Consider the following 11,900-nt stretch of genomic DNA (forward strand, 5'->3'; position numbering starts at 1 on the left):
AATGTGACCATTTCACATGCACACAATGCAATGTTGATGCTGAAAATATATCAGCCTTAACCTGAATAAAGCTCTATGGGAAAACACTGGACAACAGGTAGCGTTAAGGTAACCCATATGTTAAATACTTGAAACCCAGATATAAATGGCAACTCTTAAAATCTGTCTTAATTACCTTGGCCCTTCGTAGTGCTCGCCTGCTCCAGCTGCCCTTCCATAGTGTTCGCTGCCTCCACCTGTCCCTCTGTAGTGGTCGCCTGCTCCACCATGTTTGTCATCTCTTCCAGTTGTTTGGATTCTCCAGTGGGTCACAGGGTGTGAGGTGCAGTGTAACCAGCTGATCATAATGCCACTGGAATCCAGGGTCCAACCTGTGCAGGTTAAATCATATGGATGTTTTAAAACATAAGACTTTAAAGGGATAGTTGACCAAAAAATGAAAATTCTGTTATAATTTTTGATCCTCATGTTGTTCTAAACCTTTATGAATTGTATTTCTTCTGTTAAACACACTTTGTGTTCATTAGAAAAAAGAATCCCTTTAACCATGGGATTGGGCTGTGCCTCTTAAGTGTTTGAGTCATATGGTCTAATTTTTCCAAACCAGATTTATTGGCACTTTAGATTAGAGCTGAGGTAATGATAGACTACTGGATGTATTAGATATGTGCAAATCTATATTTGATTGATTCTATAGGACCATAACAAATACAATATGTCTTTTGATCAGGAAAAAACAGAGTGCTTATATATTATCAATTCAAAGAATAACACCAAGTGTGATGTTTGTTTAAAGAAAAATGTATGCTTATGCTTTCAAGTTAGCAGCAGCGTAAGTGTATGATGTCTCAAGCCAACATTTGATGGTTTCCTTTTTTGTGTTATTTCTGCTAATGGTCCATCTGCATTGTAAGCTCTACATTTCATATACAAGAGTATAATGAGATTCATTTTCATTTGATTCAGTAACTGAGTGACCTACAAAAGGACTTTACAAATTTCAATTGATGTGTGTCCCTACAAACAATTGTTTAAGTCAGTGTGCCTAAACATTAAAAATGATGTTGTATGTGGGCTGAAAACAAATAAAATATGGCTTCTACAAAAAAAAAACATTCCAAACATAATAATTCCTAAGTTAACATAGTATGTATTCAGGTATATGCTTGAACCAAGTTAACTATGAGTACCAAATCCCATCCGCTTGTTTGTCTGACATCACACAGCACTGCTTCCGGGTCCAAAAGCTCTATCAGATGCTGAGGAAACAAAAATACTGATATACAATCACAATTCTAACCTCTCTCTCTCTATGTGGACATCCCAGATGATCGTTCAGTCATTACAATGGTAGTGCTGTGAGCCTGGAGAATGTAGTGCACAGTGTGAGTTTATAAAAGCTTAGCTTAAATGCATGAAATCAATAAACTACAATGTTGTAAATGTCTGTTTAGATTTCACTCAAAATCAGTGAAGGCGTGGACCTGGAAACGGTATTCCTTACGTCACAAATTACCAAGTGGATTGTAGGCCAGTGTGCTGCAAGCTATAAATAGAAATGGACTTAAAAGTACCCCATGCACAACTATCCATGTCTTAATTAATATTCATGATATATCGATCAATCACATAATCATAGTAGTTTGCTATCAAAATAAACGCCATAATTCTTCATCCCCAAATCTTGTGCAAATGCTTTCAAACCTCACAATACTATGCAGGTAAAAGCAGTGGACTGTAGAAATTGTTTGAGTCAGTTGTCTTATAAGTTGTTGTTTGCCAAATCTTACAGAATGGTTTGATGGAGTGCTGTTTGACTGTGTCTAAGGTTAGATAAATATTGAAATACTTCAAATGTTTCGAAAAGATCCAGTGTTGTGCTAACAAACTTTGTGGTTATTTAAAAACAAAAACCTCTCCCAACGTTTTACTGTCAATGAGTTTAGGTGTTGATGACTGAATTTCAGTTTTATGGAGTGAGCTATCATTTCAAAGGGAACATTTCACAAGACTTGGCGTCCCCACAGTATGTATGTAAAGTTTTAGCTTAAAATAGCATATAGATAATTTATTATAACATGTTAAAATAGCCACTTTGTAGGAGTGGAATCTTTTGACATCACAAGGGGAGCCAATGACCTATTTTTTCCACATGCTTGCAGAAAATGGTTTCCGTTCCGTTTTTTTTTTACATTTTCTAGGTTGATAGAAGCACGGGGGACCCAATTATAGCACTTATACATGGAAAAAGTCAGATTTTCATGATATGTCCCCTTTAAGATTTTAATATTGATCAAATCGTTTGCCTACTCAACACAAGCTGTGAACTGTGACTTTACAAATACAGTGCATGCATCTCACCTTCACAAAGGTATTCATAAAAGGAACCGATCTTCTGAAGGTAGTCCTGGGCATAGGCGATAATCTCTCACACTTAATATTTTGCTTCTTGGTCTCTTTTTCACGAAGCAGAACTGGCTTGTATCCAGTAACATGGAGTTTTTCAAGCTGCAATGACAACATTGTGTATTTACTGAATGGAATATTGGTTAATGTCATTCAGGATATTTTTACTTCATGGTGAGTTTAGCTTTTGTATAACCAAGTATGTGAAAACAGGAAAGAGTAATACATTAAAAGAAAACAGCAAAAACATAAATGACATCATAAGGTTATAATAGAACTTTCTGTAACGTTAGTAGGTTTGGCTGGTAACTATGGTAACTATTGTGCAATTGGACAGTGACAATCTACTGTATAGATTTATTCAAAATAAAGTCCAAACGTTAATCATTAAATGGGTTGCTTTGGATGAACTACAGAATCTACAATAGTAGTATGAATGCAGTCTATTTGATAATTGTCATTCAGAGAATTCCCAAGTGTCACTTATATTTTGTTGTGGTAGATAATTTAGGACTGTGATGTGTTAAAGTGAAAATGTGTTTACTGAAGAGAATTGCCACAAAAAAAATATATTAAAAGAGATATACAAGAATATGTAAGAAATTCTACTTACTAGGGCTGCACGATAAATCGCACATGATTGTCATGCGCATCTCGTCAGTAAAGCCGGTTCTTTGATTAGTAGTACACCAACATCACCTGCTTTGAGATGGAGCAGCATTTACTACACAAAGCAACAGTTACCTGACAACCGGGGCAACCTCGCATTAATCATCGCCTGCGATATGTATGCGATATGGCCCAGCTTGTCAGTGAACTATGGCTTTGTGTAGCAAACAATGGCTCTTAAAAGTGCCTTTGGGTTTATAAAATAAGCAACGTTAAATCTAAGTTGTAACAGGTGATTCGATTGACAGGATCTGCAGGGAGAACAGAAAATGTTTATTATGTAATGTAAATTAGCTCTAATATAAGGCTTAAATAGTGTACCCCAATAGTGGGGATTCCTATTTTCTTACAAATATTATAAGACAAATATTAAAACTTTAGACTATATTAAGCTCACACAATAAAGCAATGACCACGTTAAGTAACCCTAATGTTGATAACCCTGCTGAAAAAAACAGCATCAAACCAGCATGGGAATTATGCTGGTCTATGCTGGTTTAGCTGGTGGTCACCACCAGCATACCAGAACCAAAACACAACACATGCTGATATGACCAGCATGGGATGCTGGTGCTAATGCTAGTTTGATGCTGGTTTAGCTGGTGCTAATGCTGGTTTAGCTGGTGTTCACTAGCAAATCAGCACCAAAACACAACATAGCTGGTCTTGCTGTTTTTTTCAGCAGGGAACTTAAACTAGGTTAACGTTAGCTTCTTAATGGGACTTTAATTCTCTAACACGAAACGTTAGACTTCCCTTGCGAAAATTAAACATTGTTTTACTACAGTTAAGAAATAACCATGGATTTGAAAAAAGTTAAACCATGTTTGGTTTAGTAAAACCATTTTGCAAATAATCGATACACACAAACCGTGGTTACTACACTTTTACCACAAAAACATGGTTAATTTTCGTACGGGTATGGCAATGTCAGCCTAATGCCAATCAATTATAACATTTAACCAAATAGTGAACTTTAAACTTACCTGGACAGTGATTTACGCGTAATGAGAGAATCCCAGTCAATTACGAGTACCGAAGAAGAAATCACCCAATAGCAAAGAGGACTGGCTCAGATTCCATAGCAACGGAGGCAGAGAGGATTCTGGGAAATGCAGGCGTCCGAAACGGACTTTTTTTTTTACAATCAAAGTAGAAACAATCAAATTTGATGGCCATAACATCGTATTGTTGAACTATCAAGCACACGTTAGTGTTCATGTGTTGAGAAAATATTGTAATCTGCAGCGGGCCCACATGTAGTTTTAGCTGGTGCCTTTACCATAGTAGATGTCGATAAGGCTCATGGGTACTGTAGTATTTAATCTTGTATTTGACACACGAAACCGATCGAAAAAAAAAATCAATATTTCTCAGAAAAAACGGCAACATTTGGAAACGATTGCAGTAGCAAAACTCTGCAGTCTCGTAAATTAACAATTATGTACTGCTGACGATGGTTTACAATGGCGATCATCATGCAGAATATTAAACAAATAAAAAAGGATAAACGTCTCCTGATTAAATGTTGAGTAAAGTAGCGCTTAAAGTGTAATAAATTAATGACAAATAAAGTAAAACAATACAGCTCCCGGGTATATACTATTGCAATATATTAGATTAAATTCGTGCAGGAAAACACGAAAAAATAATAGGACAAAAAAACGTGGTGCAGGCACGAAAAATACTTCCTATTGAAATACATTAGATTGAAAGTCGTTCTGACTAGCACGAAAAAAAGGGGGAAATCGTGTCCATGAACACGAATCAATAGATTAAATTACGTGACTATGTCACGAACTGCCGTGAGACTGGGTTGTGTATATCTAACATGTAATTAAAGATGCATGAAAATTGTTAATGGCACACAGCCACTCAAAACACTAAGCCATGTGCCATTTTTTACATTCTAAACTATTATTACATCATGTCACAGATTTCTGAAAAGGTTAAAGTAATGTTGTTGTCCCTGATTTATGTCTCGAGTTTTACAGTTTTTTTTTTTATTTCTGCAGCCTGTTAAAATGTTTGCTTTTATTTGTGGAATGAGGTTGATTGTGGCTGAAATGTCTGAAACACACTTATTTATTTATTTTTGAACACAATACGAGGTGTATAAGCCATGGCTGTCATGCTAGTTGTTAGCTTTTTGCTGCCTTATGAGTAATGCCTTGAAGTATTAAATAAATTGATAAAATGTAAAACTAAGTGGTCTGGCTATTCTTTTTTTGTGTGTGTTTTTTGTTATAGCATATTGTGATTTAGGAGGGTGAATGGGGGAGGAATATATAAATGTATAAATGGTTTATTAGTAAGATACCTAAATGTAATGCATTTTAAGTGAATTGGGTTTATTAATAAAGAATACATAATCCATTTTTTTAATGCATTTAAAACACATTGGATTAAGTAAAACTATTACATAAATTTTACTGGTTTCATTTACATATATCTAAAAAGTATATATCATATAAAGTTTATTTGTTTTTTTTAGATTAAAAGTATGTAATCCAAATGGATGGAAATGTTACATGTAATCAAAATACATAAATCTTATGAATTAGGCCTAAATATTTTTTTGAGTGTATATTTAAATGAAACCCGTGAATTGAAAGGTCCACTAATAATTGCCTTAACTCGAGTGATGTCAATAAAGTTTCCATGTTAGAATTTAGAAATATTAAAAACTTAAGCAAACGACAACATATATGTTTTCGTACCACTCACCATTGTAGCAGCCCTTTGAAAATTTTATATTTATATGCTAATGAATTAAATTAGGGGCGTTTACAAGGCGGAGTTCTAAAAGCATTCAGCTGCGCACAATTTTAAGATCATTTGTGATTTATAAACCGCACATCTGGAAAAGAGGCGTACGCACGTTTTTTTGTGCGTAAGCTCCTTTTCTCTGAATCACACTTACGATCATTTCAGAAATTGTCTTAGATGAAATGTAGGAGAGTTTCTACGTCGCACTTTTATAAATGAGGCCCTTTGTCTTTACAGAGTAAAACTAAAAAAAACAGCATCAAGCAAAACATTCTGGGAAACAAAATCTGAAGCAAAAAACTGAAAAAGGTTGATGATGATTTCTGGTTCCCAGAATTCTTTGCATGAGGCTGTTATTGTATAGTTTTATTCTGTAAAGATAAAGACTTGTTTATATTTAAAATTTATTTAACTTTGAACCAACCCTTGCAATTAAATAACATAAATTTAAATCTACGGTAAGTTACCGGCAACCAGCTGCAAAAAAAATCTGTAGAAATTGCAGCTGTGTTGCCAGTAACTTACCGTAGATTTAAATGTATGTTATTTACTGGCAACATTTTGTTCAAAGTTAAATGAACATTAACATTTACAAGTGTTTGTCTTTACAGAGTAAAACTAAAAAAACAGCATCAAGCAAAACATTCTGGGAAACAAAATCTGAAGCAAAAAACTGAAAAAGGTTGATGATGATTTCTGGTTCCCAGAATTCTTTGCATGAGGCTGTTATTGTATAGTAGTTTTATTCTGTAAAGATAAAGACTTGTTAATATGTATTTAACTTTGAACAAACGCTTGCCAGTAAATAACATAAATGTAAATCTATGGTAAATTACGGGCAACACAGCTACAGTGTAGCTTCACTTTAAAATATACAAAAAGTGTAACCATAAAGTGTAATATTTCTATAAAGGATGGGGACAGAAAAATTTACATTTCCATAGAATGGCCCTAATTCAGTGATGTTAAGTTGACTAGTCTACATTTTTTATTAAGTAGGCTATGTACCCTAAATCCCACAACATTTCAACTGACAGCAACAGTTACTGTACTCCTTACACTGGACACACTATATACACTGTTTTACGGTGTGGGATTAGACACCTTTTGGGGTCGTTTTTTGCAGCTAAGTTTCAAGCAAAACACACTTCACAGTGATTTCCAGGATGCACAGATAGTTTAACGGTTCCAGCCTAATGACAAGGCACACCGAGGAGACAACTGGAGAGGAGAGAGAGAAATGTCTTACAATAGATCACAATGAAAAGCAGACAAGACAGCCGTGGAAAACAATAAAGGATAACGAGGAAGGAGGAGACAAGGTTGTGCACACGTGAGGGATGACAGCAAAAAGGTAAACAAGCCCACATGCAGCCGATCATCCTGAGATCGTGACAACCTCTTCTTGTCTTTTATAAGTTTTATTATTACAATTTGGTGATATTACAATTATGTATTTTTCCCAATTAAGTAAAAATAAAAATACAAGGTCTACAGCAAATACTCTAAATCAAAGCACACACGCTTCAGGCTGTCAGGCATCGGAGAAGCAGAGGATGTCCAGTCTCGTTCAGACTTCACCCCTTTTTTAGACGCGTTGCCAAGTCCAAATTCCCTGTTGACATCACAATCCTTGGGGAACGCTTTTAATACTGCGTTATATAAACTTATCATACTTCTGTTCTTCATCTCCGGGCTCTTCTGTGCTGCATTCTTTTTCTACAGGCCTTCAAAACATCTTATCTGATGGTAACTCATTCTTTACTATTTATCTATCTTCTACAGATTTAATGCATTATTCTTTCTAATACATATTTTATCCCTGCTACACTTTAATAAACTCTGTGTAGGTGTCTTTCTTGAACATGCAATATATAATTATTTCTATATTTCTACACGTATTTATTTATTTACTGTATGTCTGCATATATTTATTTTTAATTTATTTATTTCTGCATTTCTACATTTATTTATTTATGCATTTAATTAATTAATTATTTATTCCTTTATTTATTTCTGTATTTCTACATTTATTTATTTATTCATTTATTTATTTATATAAAATTAAGTCATTTTTCATCCTCCATAATATACTTCTTAGATATTTCTAAACAGATATAATTTGTCATGCATATATATTTTCAACTCAGTGGTTATAATAGTGGTGTAGTTTACTTGATACACAGTTATGCGCTGTATACCCAATAAAAAATGTCAAGGATTTCCATATATTCACTTAAAAAGCGTGAGGATGTGTAACAACATCATTTTGTGACAGAACTTTCAGACTTTAATTCATAACTTCACACCGTCTGTGTTGTTAGGCATTAGTGTTTAAAGTGGTTACTTCCACTAGGGTCAGGGCAATCCATGTGCCGTATAAAAAAAATAGGGCGAGAGCAGATTGCTCCATACGTTTCAGAATCAATCACAGGGGTCACGCAGTTCAGGTCGCGCAATTAGCATTAAAAGACAACATCATATTAATCATACAAAAAAAGTTAATGTTTTAAAATGTAAGCTATGATGTACATGACAAATTTTGCAATATAACCATAAAATAAAGATAACATACATTTGGCATTAATGAGCAAGAAAACAGTAAAATTTCGTTGAGTTTGCAGTCGGTTTGTATTGTTAAAATACTTCTAATTCATCCCTGTTTGGATCCTAAGGAATGAATGGGGCTAGACTAAATGCTAACACATTCAAGACGCACTGTACAAAGATGAAGTGCACAAATTGGAAAAAGACAGGGATGTATTATTTCGTCTAAGTTAAGGTAAGAACAAAGTAAAATATTTCCTTTAAGTCTGTATGTCAGTCATGCTATAAACTCCATTCACCATGGGCACCATGCTGGAGCACTACGGCCGAGCTTGTAGCGTCTGCTTCGCAGATTGCTTTAGTTTGTATGTCATTCATGCTAGAGACTCCAGTCACCAAATAACACATACTGGCTTCTGTCTGATGTTGCTGAAGTATTTTGCTGTCCATTATGTTTTAAACATACAAAGTTCAGTGTTTAATTTTCTATTTTGTTACCCCTCTGTCACGCTTCCATATTTTGGGAGTTGATGGTATTGCATCAAACAAGTCATTTTAGACCAAAATCCTACACCATTTAATATAGTTATAAACTGCTTTGCGGGCCGGATGAAAGTGCCCGGTGGGCCACATTTGACCCGCGGGCCCTAGGTTGGCAAGCTCTGTTTAAAGTGAACTTTTTGCCAACTGATTCGCCATCCTTCACAGTGTTTAACCTTACATAGTCAGATTAAATCGGATGTTGTCAAAGATATTTAAAGGATTACTCCACTCTCTTAAAGAGCACCTATTATGGTAATAAATTAGCACTTTATTGTAACAACATGATCTCACGAGTTTCCGTGGCATACTCACGGAATTGTTTGCTCATTTTTACGTGGCATTCTCATGGATTGGATACTCAACTGCTTTTTCCTATTTTTAAACAACCTGATCTCACGAATTTCCGTGGCATAGTCACGGAATTTTTTGCTCATTTTTCCGTGACATTCTCACGGATCTCCGCATATTTCCGTGGCCCTGCCACGGACTTTCTTTTCCGTGGCATTCTCACGGATTGGTTACTCAACTGTTTTGTCCTATTTTCTTACCATTGTCGCTTCGGTTTAGGGTTAGATTTACATAAAATGACATCCCTACCCAAACCCAACTCTAACCCCAATGCCAGGTGACAATTGATTAAAGTTTAGAAAATATAAAAGAATACATCAGAAAAAATTGTATAAACCAATAGTTACAGTGACAAAGTAACGCAAGCACCAAATCTAACCCTAAACCGAAGCGACAATGGTTTGAAAATAGGAAAAAGCAGTTGAGTAACCAATCCGTGAGAATGCCACGGAAAAGAAAGTCCGTGGCAGGGCCACGGAAATATGCGGAGATCCGTGAGAATGTCACGGAAAAATGAGCAAAAAATTCCGTGACTATGCCACGGAAATTCGTGAGATCATGTTGTTTTTAAACCATTTTCGCTTCGGTTTAGGGTTAGATTTGGTGTTTGTGTTAGTATGTCACTTTAATTATTGGTTTATACTATTTTTTCTGCTTTATTCTTTTATATTTTCTAAACTTTAAACAATTGTCGCCTGGCGTTGGGGTTAGAGTTGGGTTTGGGTAAGGATGTCATTTCATGTAAATCTAACCCTAAACCGAAGCGAAAATGGCACGAAAATAGGACAAAACAGTTAAGTAACCAATCCGTGAGAATGCCACGGAAAAAGACAGTCCGTAGCAGGGCCACGGAAAAATGCGGAGATCCATGAGAATGCCACGAAAATATGAGCAAAAAATTCCGTGACTATGCCACGGAAATTCGTAAAATCAGTATTGTAATATCTTGGTCTCCCATAGTACATATATGTGACTAAAACTTGAACTAATGCATTATTATTCTTAAAAATTGCTTGCATACCTATGTGATTCATTATCCAGGTTTTGCACAAATTGTCTGAATCCCTACACACAGAACATTTATTGTACCGATTTTGGGCCTTTGAGGGGCAGGACACTAGAGGAAGTGTTTATAAGTTTTATTACATTTTTAAACTAATAACACTAAAGTAGCATTATAGTAACAAAGTACCCAAAAGAACAAAAGATGTAACTTAAAGAAAATAATTACTCAGTCAAAAGTTTTTTTTATTTATTACAAATATATATTTAAATGTTGAACAATATACAAATAAACATGCTTTGGTAACCATATTGTGCTCTTCTCTCAAAAATTTTTCAATTCACTTCTTACAGATTACAGATTATCTATTCAGATAAATGGCGTATCGGATCACATCCTCCTTTGAAGGTCTCTCAAACTGTGATGCCAGGTCCATTGGAATCGGGATTTCCTTCAGCTTATTTTCAAATACCTCATCAAACACAAGCCTGATCACATCATCCACATAACTGTAAAAAATATTGCAGTCAATAAATCTTTTGTTTTGATCATTTATTTCCCTGCTTCATACATTAAGTTTTTAAATATTTTTTTTTATTTATAAATATATTTGAAATAAAAATATTACTGCTTACAGTATGTCGCTTGTGTTTTTACTGGCCTTGCAATGCATTTCCCCCTTTTAGACTTCGGGAAAACAACCTTGTACTTTCCCTCTCCAGCTCATGTTACTGCTTGGTGACAGTCTGCATTTTCATAGTAATGGATGGCTGCAAGGTATAACCTGTAAAAAGATAAACAAGCAATACATTTATTGTAAATGTAAAGAGTACTTTATTTAACACAGTTACTAAAATACTTAAATACCTGCACAGCATTCCAGTAAATGGGAAAATTAAATTTTTTGCTGCAAATCTGAGAATCAGGTGATGGAAACATAGTGAAACGACGCTACTGCCTGGGTTCCTATGATTACGCAGAGAAAAAAACTTTGTCATAATCAGTTATACATTTAAGACTGGTAGTGGTATCACTAGCTAAATACATCATATGTGTTACACACCTTTGCTCCTCGTATGCCAGTCTGACTGCTTCTACTGTGTGCCCACTGATGTTGCATGTTTGGCATTATACATCACGTCTACTGCTGCCTACAGTGTAGAAGGATGTGTCCAGCTGCGAATCTAGGATATAGACAAATAACAACCATGTAATCAGTCAAAAAGACATACAGTATTATAACAATAGGGTACAATAGACTATTCATTAAAACGTTCATGTATTACATATCACATGCCCCAACATTAGCAACATACATTACGTGTTTACTTCGTTTCAAAATCTAAGACAGCTTCAAGTTACTACAACAGTAAAAAACAAATCATCTGTACTTAGAGTTTCTTGACATCATGAGAACAAACTTTACCGGTAACAGTTTAGCTGGTAACTTAGCAAGTTTGTAAACACGTCTAAATCAACATCTAAAGACTAATTAAAACAATAAAAACAAACTGATAGTCTGCATAATTCACCATACACGTGACAATTAGCTTGCAAGCTCACTCTACACCCACATAGCATTAAAGGCAGAGTGCACAATTTTTGAAAGGCAGTG

The 11,900-nt window shown here is 35.0% G+C and overlaps 1 long non-coding RNA gene across 1 annotated transcript; it reads right to left on the reverse strand.

Annotated features, from left to right (window-relative positions):
• Nucleotides 1–10,524: 10,524 nt before the first annotated feature.
• LOC141350188 (uncharacterized) lies at nucleotides 10,525–11,510 on the reverse strand. The gene is made up of 4 exons (XR_012358170.1): nucleotides 11,349–11,510; nucleotides 11,153–11,251; nucleotides 10,921–11,069; nucleotides 10,525–10,794 (listed from the first exon to the last, which is right to left on the reverse strand). It is a non-coding gene; the product is annotated as an uncharacterized lncRNA (long non-coding RNA).
• Nucleotides 11,511–11,900: the final 390 nt, after the last annotated feature.

The sequence above is a fragment of the Misgurnus anguillicaudatus genome, chromosome 17 (assembly GCF_027580225.2).
Source record: "Misgurnus anguillicaudatus chromosome 17, ASM2758022v2, whole genome shotgun sequence".
NCBI lineage: Eukaryota > Metazoa > Chordata > Actinopteri > Cypriniformes > Cobitidae > Misgurnus > Misgurnus anguillicaudatus.